Here is an 8,081-nt window from a genome sequence, read left to right as displayed (position 1 = left end):
AGGTTTTCTCATGATTCATCCTGAACCAAAGTTGTAGCTCTTGAAATTATCTTCAATCTGATACTTGGATCGAGCCCTGGCTCCAACCGACTTGAAAGTTATGGCAGTTCAAAGTTTGATCTGCAGTTTGGGCGGAGGTCCAGTTGAACCCACGGTTGGGAGGTATGGCCGTTCCGTTTAGCACGGGAAGACAAGTCTCCCTCTCTGTTGGACCTGAATTGAAGTCTGCTACGTTTCGGTATAAAGATCATTCAAAAACTCCAACCGAGCGCAAAGTTATGGCCATTTTATAAACGGTCTGCAGTTTTCCCAGAATTCAGCACAGCTCTGTTTTGGCATGGCACGACTCGTGTTCTTCGTCACACGGCCGTGTGGGATCCACACGGCCTCACACAGCTTCTTCTTTGGTTGAGTCACACGGCCGTGTGGCTCACACGGTCGTGGCCCTTTTCTTCTCTGCTGAGGCCACACGGCCGTGTGGATTCACACGGTCGTGACCTTTCTCTCCTCTGGAAACTTGGCGCGACCGTGCCATTTGGCACGGCCGTGTGTTGCTTGGCCAAGGGAAGCTTAGCACGACCGTGTGGGACATACGGTCGTGGCCTTCTTTACATCTGGTGCTGGATCACGGTAGTGCCATTTGGCACGGCCAAGGCATGATATGGCCACACGGCCGTGTGGCATACACAACCCAAGCATGAATTCTTCTGGAGTTGCTCCCATGTACGTTTTAGCTCCATTTTTGCTCCAAATAGCGTCCTATCAATCAAAACAAGCAAAGAGCATATCTCCGAACAAAATATAATGGAAGTATGACATCACAATGAAATAGGGTGTAATAAACATAGATTATGCCAATGAAATACAAGTAGATGTGCGTCAAAGCATGCATAAAAGTGTATATAATCTACGCACATCAGCTTCTTTGCATTAGCAAGGCAATCTAGAAACTAAACAAAGCTCACTCCTTGCGTCAAAATCTCAATCCTCATGAATTGCCCCTGAGTTACGTACCCGTAAGGGAAAAGTCAATTAATTAATACTTAAAACTCAAACAATTGATTTAATGCAAACAAAGTTAGAAGGAGAGAAAAATTAAACAAAACTTATCAAAGAAAAATATAAAATATAAGAGAAAAGAGAATTATAGTAACTGCATGAACGGTAACCAGAGAAAACGAGGAGGTTTTTTCTCTTCTCATACAAAATTAGTATAGTATCATTTTCCAAGTACTTAGAAAGGAAAATATCAAAATGTAGTAGCATTTAATAGACATATAATCAGTAACAAAATTGTTAAACTATTCTTGGAACTCAAAATCAATACCTTGACAGTTATAGAGGAATTGGAAGAAATAATCAATCATGGCATAAGAAATCAACAAGAACAGTAAATCATCAAGATAGCTAATATCTTGTAGGCAACATAACATGGAGAACATTGGTTTGGTTAAGCAAATAGGCATTACTAGTTGTTAAGTTCATAGTTTGGCTAGCGTATCATAGATTATTAGATTATGCAATTTGGATTTGATATAAAAATGTGCCATCCCAATATGAGTTAATAATAAGTCTAGGGAATTTCATTTTTATATGGATATATCGATAACAAGCTTCAGAAGTAATTAATTTAAAGAATAAATATAAAACAACAAACATTGTGGAATATGAAACACAGTAGAAGCCTCCAATATTATCTTTCCATTATCTCTAATATATGCAGCAGTTCTTGTCCATGACTAGTTCTGTAAGAAGTCTTTGGCAGATGGTATCCCACATTGTGTAAGAGAGGAAAACTAATGTAGCTAGCAGCATTTGTTGTCCAACACTGAGGAAAAAAGATGTGGTGTATGGCAAGCAACCAGGAGTAAAAACTCATCATCACAATATGGTATCAGTCATTGTTCTAATCTCTTTCCATATTGGTCGGTATATTAAAATTTACTTACAAGAAGTTAGAAGAAAGCATAAATAAACTACACAGGAAGATGTCATTAGAAGAAATACCACCTAATTATATGGTTCAACTATTCAAAGACAATCCACCTAATTATATGGTTCAACTATTCAAAGGCAATCCTTTAACCGACAAAATAGACATTTCAATTGAATTATTGCATTATGGGAGTGAAGTAATAATCCTTTAACATGACAGACATAATAGGTCTTTATAACAAATATGTTAGCAACAACACATAAAAGCAATATAAGAATGAGAAGTAATACAAGAAGATGCAATTTATGAAGAAGAATACAAGAAGACACAATAGGGCTTTAAAACAATGCAATTTATCTTTCATCTTAACTTAAACAAATTCTTAGTGCATAGCTCAAAATATAAGTAATACAAGAAGAAATGAGAAGAACCACATAAAAGCAAATTCAGCAGGGAGACGCATGATAAGTAGTACATGAGACTTAAAATAAATAAATAAATAAACAAAAACTTAGTAATCTTAATCCTCAATAATCTCTTTGCATGAGCTGCCATAGTGTCCACAAGAAATGAGGAGAACCCTAAATTCTACAATATTGTCAAACTCCTCAATGCCCCATTTCCTACAAAAGGCAACAACTTGTTAGGCATTTGAATTGCAAAGAAAATAAAGCGAGAATGAAAATAAACGACAGTTATATTACAATAAGAAAAAATATGATAACAAAATAGATTAGCAAACAAAATTTACACACTGGTAAAACAATAGATTACACTTAATTATTGTCAATCCATTTCCCATCACGGTCTTCACGAACGCATGATGGTTCATTTTCATCTATGCCGTCAACACCCATTGATTCCATTGATAGAAACCGTCTTGTAGAACTTTGATAGTGGATTGTAGCATTTTCCAACTCATCACCATTTATGTATTCCATGTAATCCCTAGTAGGAGTGGCAAGTACAACATGTCATGCAAGATCTTGAGGATCTTCAATGTAGAATATCTGCTTTGCTAGACTCCCCAAGATAAAAGAGTCAGATTGAAATCCAATTATGTTGAGGTTTGAAACCAAATTCATCAACTTTAATACCGTTATTATTCTCAACCCAATTATATTTAAACATCGGAACTTGAAAATTATGATAATCGAGTTCCCAAATTTCTTGAATAACTCCATAGAAAGTCATGTCTGACACAATTAGATTTTTATCCTTTACACTAGCAACTTTTATTGTCTTTGCAACTAAGCTTACTCCAGAGTTTTGAATAGCTCGTGTATCATCGCGCTCTTTTGTATGATAAGTAACTCCATCAATCAAATAACTAGAGTACTTCAATACTTGATTGCTAGGTCCTCACGCTATCCACTTCAATCTTTCTGATATTTGACAAATGGAATTGTCAACTGCTCTCACACGATCACATAACCAGCCAATAAACGTCCGACTATGCTCATCTTGTAGCCACTTTTTAGACTTGGCTTAATGAGGAAAGCTTGAGTTCAAAAATTCCATGTGCTCCCTAATGAAATGATTACGAATAAGTTAACTAATAGAATACTAATAAGTTAATTGGTAGAACGTAAGAACAGTGCAATAAAATATTAATAAGTAAGAGAATTACTCGATATAAGGATCAACATCAACATCATTTTCCAAGACATAACGATGTGCTTGATGCAACTCATCATGACAAGTTGAGTGTATTACTGAGCTAGATAGAAGCCTAGTAAGTTGTACTTGTCGATGCCTTGATGGGATCCCAATTGTATATATGCACACTAGACATGTAATCTGAGCAAAATTCCACAGCCTCTTCAACAATATAACATTCGGCTATACACCTTTCAAGACGATTGTGATTTCGCACATACCCTTTCAAGATTTTCATGAATCTTTCAAATGAGTACATTTGTCTATACCAAATCAATCCACACAATTTGATCTCCTCTACAAGATAAACTGTTAAATGAATCATTATATCAAAAAAAGATGGGGGAAAAATATTTTTTTTAAGCAAACACAACAATGTCACAATCTCTCTTTGCAAATCATTCAACTTCGGACATCTATCACTTTATTACATAGCACGTTGAAGAAGCCACAAAACCGAGTGATAGTATCTCTAACATTTTTAGGCAAGACACCACGGATGGCGACTAGAAGCAATTGTTACATCAAAGTGTGATAGTCATGTGACTTAAGGCCAATAAGTTTCAAGTCTTTCATCGACATCAGATTTTTAACATTGGATGAATATCCTGTGGGGACCTTTATTCCAAACAAAGAATTGCAAAGTTTTCTTTTCTCATCCTTACTTAGTGTATAACAAGCCGCTGGCAAAAGGTTCTCTTCTCCCCCATCTTCAGTTTTATATCAATCCTCATATTCATCTCCACAAGGTCTAGTCTTGTTGATACTCCATCCTTTGATTTTCCAGGAATGTCAAGTAAAATACCGATCAGACCTTCACACATATTTTTTTCAATGTGCATCACATCAAGAATATGCCGAATATGTAGATGTTTCCAGTACTCAAGTTTAAAGAATATAGCATGATACAACTTCGCCTTGCTTTAACTGAAGCTTCCTATTCTCTTTTCTTAAACGATAATTAATTCTTTTAGCTCGATCCAAAATTTCATGCCCAGTTAATGGTTTCGGTGTGGGGTTAAGCTCTGGGTTCCTATTAAATGCTCTTTTTTGCCTTCGATAAGGATGATTTGTAGGAAGAAATCTTCTATGGTCTGTATAACTTATTTTTCTACTATGCTTCAACCTTGTCGAATATGTTTCTTCACCACAAATAGAGCATGCGTAATATCCTTTCACAATACAACCTGACATGTTCCCATATGCAAGAAAATCATTGATTGTCCATAGTAAGACAACCCTAAGAAAAATAATTTCTTCTCGACATGCATCATATGCATCAACACCTATATCCCATAATCTTTTCAAGTCATCAATCAAACGTGCTAAGTAAACGTCAATATCATTTCCCGATTGTTTGGGACCAGAAATCAACAAAGTGAGCATCATAAATTTTCTCTTCATACACAATAATGGAGGAAGGCTGTAAGTGATCATCACAACTGGCTAACAACTATATGAAGAACTCATCAAACTATGGGGATTGATCCTGTCTGCTGCTAAGGCTAATCTAAGATTTCTGGGTTCAACAGCGAAATCTGGCCACTTGTGATCCACTACTTTCCAAGCGGGTGCATCAACCAAATGACGCAAGTATCCGTCAAGTACTCTTTTATTAGCATGCCAAGTTAACTTCTTACATATCTCCTTGTTCCGAAATAATCTTTGAAATCTTGGAATAGGCGGGAAGTACCAAAGGACCTTTGTAGGAACTCCATTTATCGTAGCTTTTTTAACCAACTTCCACCTTGATGTCCCACAAACAGGATAGTTAGTTAAACTTTCGTATTCCTTCTGGTATAAGATACAATCATTAGGGCAAGCATGAATTTTCACATAATTCATCCCTAATGCACATAAGCTTTTCTTTGCATCATACAATGATGAAGGCAATTCATTCTCACCAGGAAGCATTTCTCCAAACAAACTTAGTAAATCTGTGAAACTTTTCACTCCAACTTTATTTTGCCTTCAAGTTATATAATTTAACAATACCTAAGATATAAAGGTTTTTCGACATCTTCAAGTAGCTTATGAAATTGGTTTGGATTCTCTGCATAACTATCAAATGCAACATGTACCATATCAATAGGTTCCTCGGCAAAAGATTTCTATTCATTTTTCATTGAGATATTGATCATAGATCTTTCATCATGCCAAATCCATTTATGGTATGTTAAATATATACCATTACAACACAAATGTGGCCTTATAATGTCAACATTTCTCTTTTGTAGATTACCACATCTTGAACATGGGCAAGGTATTTCATTCGGATCTTTGTCATACGATCTATGTCCATTTTTTTTTATAACTATCAGCCCGAAACACATCAAAACCTACCTCCAAAAAACTATACATCATACAATAAGTTTAAAACACAATGTCGAGTACCAAATACTATAATAAAACATTCAAGATAATAGGGTAATACTCGACATAAACTAACTGGATAGAAATACAAGTTTGGGATAGATTTTTGGATACGATGAAGTTTAGCAAACTAGGACCGCTCAGGAATATTTAAACTGGTTGTTATAAAATTTATAAAATCAACCATGCATGTACGTATTTGCTTGTTTGTTTAGCATCAATTAGTGTGTCCCCTCTTCTTTATATACACAGTATATAAACAATATTAGTGAACAATTATTATATATTTTTATGTCAGAACGAAACTTATTTTAAATATGTATGTGTCATGTGATTTTGTGAGAACTAATTAATAAATAAATGGTGATATTAACAAATCCTTGGTGTACATATATACAAGAGGATCAGTTGGAAAAATTATCGGCTAACAAATCCTCACCCCAGTTGTTACAATGGATCTCAACTTATATGTTCATGTTATTATCTCAACTCTTGATCTAATATAATGTTTGCATTTATGTTAAAAAATACATGTGTCTTGAATATAAAGCATGCATAAACACATCAATTACAAAAGGTAAAAGCGTCAAATAGATTAGATTTGTAGAAAAAATGGGCATGTTTTCCACCAATTTACATATTGAAACGCAATTCAAGAAACTTATTTTTCAAAATAGATTCTACAATCAGGAGGCAGCAACAGAACATGCACATAAACTAGTCCTAATTTCTGCTCATTTGAATTTTTCCAAACCATGTAGCCACTTCAAGAAAACACAGAAAGTATAAATTTAGATTTTTTCTACCATTGAGGAAGAAAGAGTAGGCAAAGGGCATGATGAAACAAATCAAAAGCTAAATAGAAGAAGAAAAGAGAATGTTGCGCTTGCAAATACTGTGATAGTGGAATCAAAAATAGGTGTTATTTTTTGAGACAAAATTTATGAATGAAATAGGGTTTGTAGATTTGAATCTACCTTGGCTATGACTCTAGAACAAATCCAAAGAAAATAAGACAAACAGGTTATGAATCGACAGAGTAGGAGTGCCACCTTTGGCAAAGAAATACAGTTCATCCGATCAAAAGGTTCTGCGAGCCAAAGAAGCAGTAGTGGAAGGTTAAATGGCCTCATTGAGCTTAGAAACCCACTCACCAGGAAGAGAGGAGAGCACACCATCGTGGAGGAAGATCCAACGGAGGTGGCACCCGACCCCTTCCTGTTGTGCGGTCGACAGGATGCCGTGAAGAGATTGTATGAGGAGAGGGAAAGAAAAATGACTTAGGATTCAGGAACACAAAAGGGAAAACAAGGCGCCGAAAATATTTACGGAGAGAGGGGAAAGCAAAACTGCGAGGGGGGAAATAATGAAACGAGTAAAGTCAAAGACAATGGTTTCATCAAAACTATTATTGTAGCCCCTAAAAAAGCGCTTAAAGACAATGATTTTATATAACTATTGTAAAATGCTTTGTTGATTTAAAAAAAAAATTACTCAATGACAATGATTTTTCATTAAATTGTTGTCTTTTGTATTTTATGGGAGCTCAAAGACAACGATTTTATCTAAAACTGTTGTCTTTTACCAAATTTACAATAGTTTCATTTAAAATTGTTGTCTTTATGGTGTTGTCGTTTAATATTTTTGTTGTAGTGTGATATTAATGTTTTCTTCTCCTCTGGAATACTTTGTAATTGTATATCTAAAGTCATAGTAGATTGTTGAGCTCTTTATACCTTAGAAGAATTAAATTCCCTCCCAATATTTATTTTAGCATCATTAGGTCCTGCAATTTGCTTTACTTCAATGAGTTCAAAAACCAACACAATCGTGATCTTCATCGTAGAGTCAATCAGCTCAATTGGGACCAATCGATCCTCCCATATGTAACTTGGAGTGGAAATGGGGACTTCAATGGATGCATTTTCCACCAAGTGGAAAGCATTAGAGATAAGGGAAGACTCTTCTTCTTCCTCCAAGATAGCAATAGTGTGTCTTTCGTTCTCATCCTCTTCATTAGGGTCTTCCTCCTCTTCGTCATCATAAATTGGATCACCAAATATTTTGATCTTTTGGTCGTCTCTGGTGGCTCCTATGATCGGATGATCAGAAG

Source organism: Zingiber officinale, chromosome 7A (genome assembly GCF_018446385.1).
Source record: "Zingiber officinale cultivar Zhangliang chromosome 7A, Zo_v1.1, whole genome shotgun sequence".
Taxonomy (NCBI): Eukaryota; Viridiplantae; Streptophyta; class Magnoliopsida; order Zingiberales; family Zingiberaceae; genus Zingiber; species Zingiber officinale.
This window is presented reverse-complemented; position numbering follows the sequence as displayed.